Here is a 12,652-nt window from a genome sequence, read left to right on the forward strand (position 1 = left end):
GAGAAAAGAATAGATTTACGATGACGTACCTTTAGTCTATTGTGTAAGTTTACACTACACTTTATAAAATATTCACGCGATTGCTATTGAACACTGCGGCCATCTCTGCTGTCTTGACAATTTTTATTTATGTACCTAGGTACCTTCCTGTTACGTACACCTTCATCAAAATTTGCTTCGATCAACGGTACCTATTATTAATATAATACATAAAACTCATTTTCCATAAATATATAATATGTGATATCACAATTTCTTTAAGTCACGTAAGGTGAGCATAAAATCCTGTTTATTATTAATATAATTTAACACATCTAACGGTATATATACCTAATATAATAAATAAAACTTTGTGTACGTCTTATCTTCTAGGCCTATAAAAATGCAGATAATACAAATTAATAGTACAAATTAGAACTTCCAAAATGAAAACCAAAATAATTTGGACAACCAAATAGATGTAAATTAATGGCAAAAGTATTAGCAAATAAATTTAAACGTCGAAGGAAACTAACCTAAGATACAACATTATCACAAACTTACATTTTTATTTTTTATTTTTTGGTATGTATTGATTATTTATAATTTTTCATCATTAGTAATTACAAGCTGATGCGCATATATGCTTTGCTGTTGCTAGGTTTTTGTGATCATTCAACTCCTTTTGGGTGTAAAACGTTGTGGAAACAATGTCTTTTTAAGTGCAGATGATATAATATACCTATCTTAATTTACAGCCATCCCGACCGGCGTTGTCCGTGAGATTAGCTTGTGATAATTATGCAAGCAGTATATTATATTATTATCAGCTTACATCATATACAGGCATAGGCTCAGGGGCGGGCGTATATCGATTGCGCCTAAATTACCTTTTTACCTGTAAAAAATTTATCGATTGCGCCGCGCAGGTAACAACTCCGCCGAACTTTTTTACATATCAACTCCACCGAACTTTTTTTACCGATTCCGTCGGGCGTCGACTACCAATTCACTGAATATTTGTAAACTGGTTATCTTAATAATGACAAAATGTAAAAGGCTTACGTTTACATTTATGTCATGCTATTCTATGATATAAAATATGTTTTATTTCATTAGTAGGTACAGTGTACACACTGGTACACACTATATAACTTACTGTAATTTGTATAATATGACGGTTTTACGATTTCCCCCCCCCCCCCGAGTTAGTGCCCGGGTGAGTTGTGTCTCTGCAACGACTGGAGCATTAACTTGTCTTGGTAGTATGAGTCTGGTACGGTTAACCGATTCTTATCTAATGGTGTTATGTGAGAGATACCACAATGGTGTGTTTGGCTTTAATGTAATATAATCGAACGTGTCACTGACTGATCAAAGTAGAGCCTAAATAATGATAGCTTGAGTCTTGCAACTCTCACGGAACTTTCGTACCACCGTGTAAGTGTGCACTAAGAAAGCGTCTTAAAAAAATTACATTTTATAAAGTATGGTGCTTGCAAAAGTATTTAGAGATTCAAGATGAACGATGAAAATGTTTAAGTTTTGAACACTATATAGGTACATACCTAATATTTGTTTTTTTTTCTTTATTAATAAAATACACAATCTGTACGCAACAAGGCACAATAATAAGAGCATGGGCTATAATACCTAATATTATTATTATAATAATATAATATTATTGTATTACCTAATATTAAATAACAAATTGAATAAAGTTTGAGTCATACAGAATCGGTACATTTATCGGGCAAGGTATAAAAATACATAGTTACATCATAACCAATATGATAATATAATATTTAAATCATATAGAAATCTCATTTTTTACGGGCCACGAAGTGCACGGGATCAGCTAGTTAATTTGAAAAAAAAATCACATCTAATATAATGTGACATTAAAAAATAGCTACCTAAATAATAACATTGACAGACAGTACCTACTCCTATAGCAGTATTATGAAAATGTTATGTAGGGTGGCTTTAACTGCAACAACAATAAATTGAAGAATTGTATGTTACATGATATAAAAACAAGGTACGATCGTAACTTTTTGACGGTCGGATACTTCGGTAAGCACGCGACGTAGAGTACTGTACAGTTATGATAATTTAATGACAATATGATAATACGGGTAAGCAATGGTGACGTGTGGCGTGGACTTGGACCAAATCTGGACTTTTGCGATCATACCATATGTTGTTTATACCGTGGTATATTATGACTAGGGACCGGAATTATATTCTTTTGCATATTTTTTTTTTGAGGCTATGCTGTCAGACGGGGGTTCGAAATCTTTATATAAAAAGAATATTTCGTATAATAAAGAATATTTGAGAATATATCGATTAATTTGTGTAGACATTCGATATAGAAAACGATCTAATATTTATTAAGGCCCATTTTTTTGTTTTCGTAACATCCATCAAAAGTTTGGAAAAATCTAATGTGTCTCTTGTTGATTCGATAAATCTAATTGAAACTACAATTGGTCAACTTCAAAAAATACCCGGAGAAAATGGAAATAAAATAAAAATAAAAATTGATCAAATTCAACAAAAAAATAAAGCGCTCATCATTATGAAAAACGTAGCTAAGTTTTGAATGGAAATAATGAAGTTCAACTTATAGACAATATTTCACCGGCTATGATTACTGATTTGCAAAATTCTCCCGTGACTTCAGTTGACGTCGAACGTTCATTTAGCACGACAGACCGTCGTACAAATATGACACCAGAACACATGGAGCAAAATATAGTTGTTAACTGTTTTCAAAAATTTTCGTAATTAAAAATACCTTATTGTTATTAATATAATTTAATCAATTTTTTTTTTAACATGTATAATTTTGCTTATTTTTTGCATATTATTTTTTATCATATACTTTTGCATATTACTTTTTATCATATACTCAATTATATCAATTTTTTTTGTATTATTTTGCATATAAATGAATTTTTTTATTTCAAGAGAATATTTTAATAAAAAAACATTTTTTTTGCATATTTCATTATGATTTTTAAAGAATATTGGAAGAATATTTTCAATTTTTTAAGAGAATATTAGCATCTTATTTTGGCTATTTTAAAAGAATATAATTCCGGCCCCTAATTATGACATTACAGCTACAGCAGTAATATTTTCAATGATATCGAATTATAATATATGAGTACATTAAACTGCCACATTGCGTTGCTCTAGATATTGGGGGCACTGATATATTTCAAGGGAAATATCAAATTATATCAATTAATAATAAATGTTCTATTTTAAGAGGACGTCATATCCGTATGCGTTGTCTCCGTCTTACAAATGTACAATATAGCAAAAAACTGTTTTCCACGCAACCACTTTACTCCCTTTGTATTCATAGTAGAATTACCAAAATTATTCCACAACGCATAGGAAACAACTTTATCCGTGTCGTAGCGTTTTTATTTTTTTTTTTTTTTATAGCATTTACCAATAATTTTTAGTAATTAAATGAAAAAACAACGAAAAAAATCCTCATGTTCTCAAAGTGATAACTTTAATTTTATTTATGTTGTCCAAATAATAAAAACGCTACGACACAGATAAAGTTGTTCCATAGGCGTTGTGGAATTTTGGCAATCCTCTAATATATAAATACCTAGGGAATGGTTCTATCCCGCTCAAAATAGTTTTTTGCTATGTTGTACATTTGTAAGACAGAGACAACGCGTTTGGTCTATTTTAAATTTTTGGTCTATTCGTTCATTTGTCGTTTATTTTATCACCACCGTTCAGCTGATTAGTACGTAATGCATAATGCGTTGAGCCGTCACAGAACACTGAACAATATTAGTCGTAGAAAATTTAATTTAATTTGTCATGGCTATAGCGTTACATAGCAGTTTCGATGTGCATTGTATACGTACACACTACTTAACAGCTAAAACTAAAAACAGTAATAATTTCATTACTGCCATAGAGCCATAGTAGTAATAAAAAAGTGAATTATATTGGCCGGTTTTGGAAATTTAAAAAGTGGTAAATTTCCGTCAATGTGTGAAATGTTAATAGAGAATAATAAAAATTAAAGGAAAATGGGAATTTTTATCAAAATCAGTTTTTGACCAAATCGATTTTGTTTTTTGGCGTAACTCTAAGACAAATGACCGTAGATAGATGACAATTGCACTGAATGTTTATATTATATTAATTTTCTATACACCATAAAATGTCGACTCTTTTTGAGCTGTTTGCGGACATTGTCAATTTTCAATATTTTTTGTTTTTATTTTCTATAATTGTCAATGAAATGTGTTGGGTAAAACTGCGTGAAAATTGAATGAAAAGCTCCTGATATATTTTCACAATAACAGTTGAAAAATGTTAAAAATGCATAGGCACAATTTTTTTTTATAAGCATTTAAAGTTCGAATTACGACAAAATTTATCAACTTGAAATTTAATAATTATTTTGTAGTTAAAAATGTATAAAATTTTCAACATTTATAGCCAAGGATTCAAAATTTAAAACAACGTTCCACGTAAATAGGTTATAAATAAATTACTTTATTCACAATAATATCATCAAATATACTCAGTAGTATACTCAGTCGTAGGCTGTTTCATCGTCTTCGCTCAAAATTGTTTTTTGTATACAATATTTTCATTGAATTCAAATTTAATACTATCCGTTATACAGTGACACACTTGTAACCTACCGTACAGCAGAGCAACATCCACTTTCCCGCCTTTTATATCATTGAATTAATTAATTAATTAATTTGACTAATTAACTAAATAATTTAACACCATCCATTACAGTATCCCCACTTGCCTACCTTTAATCTATTTTATTTCTTAATAATAGATAAATCATGATTTATAAAATATTGGTAGACCAAATGGGATGTGTGGGATTATAAAAATTGAATATCGGCCGCCACTATATTAGGATTGAGGACATTTTACTTTTTATTAACTTTTATCGATTGCGTTCGCCCTCTGTAATTTTAACACACGAATTGATGAATTTATTTTTATTATTTATTCTTACAATATGTAACCAAGAACTTGACAAGTGTTTTATAATTTTTTTATTATGTCTCACATTAAAAATAATAATAGTAAGTATAGTAAAACACACCTATCTAGCTGTTTTTTTTAAGTAGATAAAAACCAAAATACGATTTCTAAAGCTATTTAATAATATTTGTGTTTTACTTGTTTAATAAACATTATTTTCGACAGATGTTAGATTGCTACATACCTAACTTACGAGGGATAAAACTTGTCGGGGCTACAAGCATGTAACTTGTCAGGGCAACAAACTTGTCACGGCTCCAAACTTGTCAGGGTTGCATACTTTGTAACTTGTCAGGGCTACAAGCTTGTCACGGTTGCAAACTTTGTACCTTGTCAGGGCTACACATTTGTAATTTGTCAGGGCACCAAAATTGTCAGGGCTACAACCTTGTTATTTGTCAGGTTTACAAACTTGTCAGGTATATGTACTTATCACTTAACAGGGCTACAAGCTTATCATTTGACAGGGCACCAAATTTGTCAGGGCTACATTATTTGTAATTTGTCAGGGCACCAAACTTGTCAGGGCCACATTATTGTGATTTGTCAGGGCAACAAACTTGTCAGGGCTACAAGCTTGTAAGGGCTATGTCCATATCAGGGCAACACATTTGTAACTTATCAGGGCCGCATGATATAATTTGTCGGGGCAATTAACTTCTCAGGGCAACATACTTGGCAAGAATACACATCTACCTTGCGAAGGATAAAAATTGTCATGGCTACAAACTTGTTACTTGTCAGGTTTACACACTTGTTAGGACTATGTACATGTCAGGACTACATATTTGTTACTTATCAGGGCCTCGTGATATAATTTGTCGGGGCAATTAACATGTCAGGGCTTCACATCTAATTTGCTAGGGGTGAAACTTATCAGGGCCACAAGCTTGTTATTTCTCAGGTTAACAAACTCGTCAGGTCTATTTCCTTATAACTTGTCAGGGCTACAAGCTTGTCAGGGCTACACATTTGTAACTTTTCAGGGCTGCATGATATACTTTGTCAGGGCAACTAACTTGTCAGGGCTACACTTGTAACTTTCTAGGGATAAAACTTGTCGGGGCTATGCACTTACATGTTAAGGCTAAATACTTGTAAGGCCAACATTGCTCGTCACATGTCAGGGCTACACATGAACTTGCTACACATAACTTGTGAGGGTTATAAGGTTATAATTTGTCGGAGCTGCATACTTTGTACCTTGTCAGGGCACCAAACTTGTCAGGTCTACACGTTTTGTAATTTGTCAGGGCAACAAAATTGTCAGGGCTCTAAACTTTTCACGGTTATATACTTTGTAACTTGTCAGGGCTACAAGGTTGTCAGGGCTGCATACTTTTGTAACTTGTCAGGGCTACAAGATTGACAGGGATGCATACTTTGTAATTTGGCAGGGCTACACATTTGTAATTTTTCCGGCAACAAACTTGTCAGGGCTACATCATTGTAATTCGTCAGGGCAACAAACTTGTCAGGGCAACAAACTTGTCAGGGCAACAAACTTTTCACGGTTGTATACTTTGTAACTTGTCAGGGCTACAAGATTGTCAGGGCTACAAAAATGTCAGGGCTACAACCTTCTAATACGTCAGGGCTACAAGCATGTTACTTGTCAGGGCTCTGCACTTTTTTGTCAGGGCAACTAACTTGTCAGGGCTACACCTGTAACTTGCTTGGGATAAAACTTGTCGGGGCTATGCACTTACTTGTTTAGGCTAAATACTTGTAAGGCCAACATTGCTCGTCACTTGTCAGGGCTGCACATAACTTGTGATGGTTATAAGGTTATAATTTGTCGGAGTTGCATACTTTGTACCTTGTCAGGTCTACATGCTTGTAATTCGTCAGGGCGACAAACTTGTTAGGGCTACAAGCTTGTTATTTGTCAGGTTAACATACTTGTCAGGTATATTTACTTATAACTTGTCAGGGCTCCAAACTTGTCACGGCTACACATTTTGTAATTTGTCAGGACAACAAAGTGTCAGGGCTCCAAACTTGTCACGGTTGCATACTTTGTAACTTGTCAGGGCTACAAGCTTGTCACGGTTGCATACTTTTGTACCTTGTCAGGGCACCAAACTTGTCAGGTCTACACATTTGTAATTTGTCAGGGCAACAAACTTGTCAGGGCTACATTATTGTAATTCGTCAGGGCAACAAACTTGTCAGGGCTATGTCCATATAAGGGCTACACATTTGTAACTTATCAGGGCCGCATGATATAATTTGTCGGGGCAATTAACTTCTCAGGGCAACACATTTGGCAAGGTTACACATCTACCTTGCGAAGGATAAAACTTGTCGGGGTTACAAGCTTTTAAGGGCTATGCACTTGTCAGGGCTACACATTTTGTAATTCGTCAGGGCGACAAACTGGTTAGGGCTACAAGCTTGTTATTTGTCAGGTTAACATACTTGTCAGGTATATTTACTTATAACTTGTCAGGGCTCCAAACTTGTCACGGCTACACATTTTGTAATTTGTCTGGGCAACAAAATTGTCAGGGCTCCAAACTTGTCACGGCTGCATACTTTTGTACCTTGTCAGGGCACCAAACTTGTCAGGTCTACACATTTGTAATTTGTCAGGGCTACAAGCTTGTCAGGGCTACACATTTGTAATTTGTCATGTCAACAAAGTTGTCAGGGCTGCATACTTTTGTAACTTGTCAGGGCTACAAGCTTGTCGGGGCTACAAAATTGTCAGGTGTGTATACTTTGTAACTTGTCAGGGCTACACATTTGTATTTTGTCAGGGCAACTCGTCACGGCTGCACACCTTGTAATTTGTCAGGGCTACAAGCGTGTTAATTGTCAGGGCTCTGCACTTTTTTGTCAGGGCAACATACTTTTAAGGCCAAGGTTAGGTAAGTAGTTGGGTTAGGTTTTTGTAGTTAAATTGTATTTCTATTAAACACATAGGTACATAAAATACCTATGTCTATACAGTTTCACAGTTCCATATTACTATTTATAAACAAAATATTTATTACCTAGGTACCTGAAAAGGAGATGCCTATTCTCATATTTTCTTGTCCACAAAAAAAAACTGACAAAATATGTTCTTCAAAATCGTTTTTACTCCTCGTTTGACAACACACATATATTATATTACATAATAATACATACTACTTTCAAGTACCTATAAGTTTTAACTTATATTATTATACTTACACTACAGGGCTACACTACTCTTAAAGTGTTTTTCTTAAATATGAAATGACATATGTCATAAATAAGTAGGTACCTATAACCATCAACTTTGGTCACCATTAACATAATGCGATATATGATGCAATATTTATAATTTTTAATAATGTTTCACATGTCTCTCAAAAAAAGGTAAAACTTTATTGGTCGGGGAGAAAAGAATAGATTTACGATGACGTACCTTTAGTCTATTGTGTAAGTTTACACTACACTTTATAAAATATTCACGCGATTGCTATTGAACACTGCGGCCATCTCTGCTGTCTTGACAATTTTTATTTATGTACCTAGGTACCTTCCTGTTACGTACACCTTCATCAAAATTTGCTTCGATCAACGGTACCTATTATTAATATAATACATAAAACTCATTTTCCATAAATATATAATATGTGATATCACAATTTCTTTAAGTCACGTAAGGTGAGCATAAAATCCTGTTTATTATTAATATAATTTAACACATCTAACGGTATATATACCTAATATAATAAATAAAACTTTGTGTACGTCTTATCTTCTAGGCCTATAAAAATGCAGATAATACAAATTAATAGTACAAATTAGAACTTCCAAAATGAAAACCAAAATAATTTGGACAACCAAATAGATGTAAATTAATGGCAAAAGTATTAGCAAATAAATTTAAACGTCGAAGGAAACTAACCTAAGATACAACATTATCACAAACTTACATTTTTATTTTTTATTTTTTGGTATGTATTGATTATTTATAATTTTTCATCATTAGTAATTACAAGCTGATGCGCATATATGCTTTGCTGTTGCTAGGTTTTTGTGATCATTCAACTCCTTTTGGGTGTAAAACGTTGTGGAAACAATGTCTTTTTAAGTGCAGATGATATAATATACCTATCTTAATTTACAGCCATCCCGACCGGCGTTGTCCGTGAGATTAGCTTGTGATAATTATGCAAGCAGTATATTATATTATTATCAGCTTACATCATATACAGGCATAGGCTCAGGGGCGGGCGTATATCGATTGCGCCTAAATTACCTTTTTACCTGTAAAAAATTTATCGATTGCGCCGCGCAGGTAACAACTCCGCCGAACTTTTTTACATATCAACTCCACCGAACTTTTTTTACCGATTCCGTCGGGCGTCGACTACCAATTCACTGAATATTTGTAAACTGGTTATCTTAATAATGACAAAATGTAAAAGGCTTACGTTTACATTTATGTCATGCTATTCTATGATATAAAATATGTTTTATTTCATTAGTAGGTACAGTGTACACACTGGTACACACTATATAACTTACTGTAATTTGTATAATATGACGGTTTTACGATTTCCCCCCCCCCCCCCCGAGTTAGTGCCCGGGTGAGTTGTGTCTCTGCAACGACTGGAGCATTAACTTGTCTTGGTAGTATGAGTCTGGTACGGTTAACCGATTCTTATCTAATGGTGTTATGTGAGAGATACCACAATGGTGTGTTTGGCTTTAATGTAATATAATCGAACGTGTCACTGACTGATCAAAGTAGAGCCTAAATAATGATAGCTTGAGTCTTGCAACTCTCACGGAACTTTCGTACCACCGTGTAAGTGTGCACTAAGAAAGCGTCTTAAAAAAATTACATTTTATAAAGTATGGTGCTTGCAAAAGTATTTAGAGATTCAAGATGAACGATGAAAATGTTTAAGTTTTGAACACTATATAGGTACATACCTAATATTTGTTTTTTTTTCTTTATTAATAAAATACACAATCTGTACGCAACAAGGCACAATAATAAGAGCATGGGCTATAATACCTAATATTATTATTATAATAATATAATATTATTGTATTACCTAATATTAAATAACAAATTGAATAAAGTTTGAGTCATACAGAATCGGTACATTTATCGGGCAAGGTATAAAAATACATAGTTACATCATAACCAATATGATAATATAATATTTAAATCATATAGAAATCTCATTTTTTACGGGCCACGAAGTGCACGGGATCAGCTAGTTAATTTGAAAAAAAAATCACATCTAATATAATGTGACATTAAAAAATAGCTACCTAAATAATAACATTGACAGACAGTACCTACTCCTATAGCAGTATTATGAAAATGTTATGTAGGGTGGCTTTAACTGCAACAACAATAAATTGAAGAATTGTATGTTACATGATATAAAAACAAGGTACGATCGTAACTTTTTGACGGTCGGATACTTCGGTAAGCACGCGACGTAGAGTACTGTACAGTTATGATAATTTAATGACAATATGATAATACGGGTAAGCAATGGTGACGTGTGGCGTGGACTTGGACCAAATCTGGACTTTTGCGATCATACCATATGTTGTTTATACCGTGGTATATTATGACTAGGGACCGGAATTATATTCTTTTGCATATTTTTTTTTTGAGGCTATGCAGTCAGACGGGGGTTCGAAATCTTTATATAAAAAGAATATTTCGTATAATAAAGAATATTTGAGAATATATCGATTAATTTGTGTAGACATTCGATATTTTTTGTTGCAGTGGCATAAATAATATAAATTATGTGTCCGATAATAGTGATATGATATTGATACATTATATATACGTATTATAACCATCATATAGCATGCCTTAATTTGTAATGTACTGTAATATTCTGTAGTAGATAAGAGACTTATAAGTCAGTCAGTACTTAAATGTAATACCATAGAAAACGATCTAATATTTATTAAGGCCCATTTTTTTGTTTTCGTAACATCCATCAAAAGCTTGGAAAAATCTAATGTGTCTCTTGTTGATTCGATAAATCTAATTGAAACTACAATTGGTCAACTTCAAAAAATACCCGGAGAAAATGGAAATAAAATAAAAATAAAAAATTGATCAAATTCAACAAAAAAAAATAAAGCGCTCATCATTATGAAAAACGTAGCTAAGTTTTTGAATGGAAATAATGAAGTTCAACTTATAGACAATATTTCACCGGCTATGATTACTGATTTGCAAAAATTCTCCCGTGACTTCAGTTTGACGTCGAACGTTCATTTAGCACGACAGACCGTCCGTACAAATATGACACCAGAACACATGGAGCAAAATATAGTTGTTAACTGTTTTCAAAAATTTTCGTAATTAAAAAATACCTTATTGTTATTAATATAATTTAATCAATTTTTTTTTTTAACATGTATAATTTTGCTTATTTTTTGCATATTATTTTTTTATCATATACTTTTGCATATTACTTTTTATCATATACTCAATTATATCAATTTTTTTTTGTTATTATTTTGCATATAAATGAATTTTTTTTATTTCAAGAGAATATTTTAATAAAAAAAAACATTTTTTTTTGCATATTTCATTATGATTTTTTAAAGAATATTGGAAGAATATTTTCAATTTTTTAAGAGAATATTAGCATCTTATTTTGGCTATTTTTAAAAGAATATAATTCCGGCCCCTAATTATGACATTACAGCTACAGCAGTAATATTTTCAATGATATCGAATTATAATATATGAGTACATTAAACTGCCACATTGCGTTGCTCTAGATATTGGGGGCACTGATATATTTCAAGGGAAATATCAAATTATATCAATTAATAATAAATGTTCTATTTTAAGAGGACGTCATATCCGTATGCGTTGTCTCCGTCTTACAAATGTACAATATAGCAAAAAACTGTTTTCCACGCAACCACTTTACTCCCTTTGTATTCATAGTAGAATTACCAAAATTATTCCACAACGCATAGGAAACAACTTTATCCGTGTCGTAGCGTTTTTATTTTTTTTTTTTTTTATAGCATTTACCAATAATTTTTAGTAATTAAATGAAAAAACAACGAAAAAAAATCCTCATGTTCTCAAAGTGATAACTTTAATTTTATTTATGTTGTCCAAATAATAAAAACGCTACGACACAGATAAAGTTGTTCCATAGGCGTTGTGGAATTTTGGCAATCCTCTAATATATAAATACCTAGGGAATGGTTCTATCCCGCTCAAAATAGTTTTTTGCTATGTTGTACATTTGTAAGACAGAGACAACGCGTTTGGTCTATTTTAAATTTTTGGTCTATTCGTTCATTTGTCGTTTATTTTATCACCACCGTTCAGCTGATTAGTACGTAATGCATAATGCGTTGAGCCGTCACAGAACACTGAACAATATTAGTCGTAGAAAATTTAATTTAATTTGTCATGGCTATAGCGTTACATAGCAGTTTCGATGTGCATTGTATACGTACACACTACTTAACAGCTAAAACTAAAAACAGTAATAATTTCATTACTGCCATAGAGCCATAGTAGTAATAAAAAAGTGAATTATATTGGCCGGTTTTGGAAATTTAAAAAGTGGTAAATTTCCGTCAATGTGTGAAATGTTAATAGAGAATAATAAAAATT

The sequence above is a fragment of the Metopolophium dirhodum genome, chromosome 7 (genome assembly GCF_019925205.1).
Source record: "Metopolophium dirhodum isolate CAU chromosome 7, ASM1992520v1, whole genome shotgun sequence".
NCBI lineage: Eukaryota > Metazoa > Arthropoda > Insecta > Hemiptera > Aphididae > Metopolophium > Metopolophium dirhodum.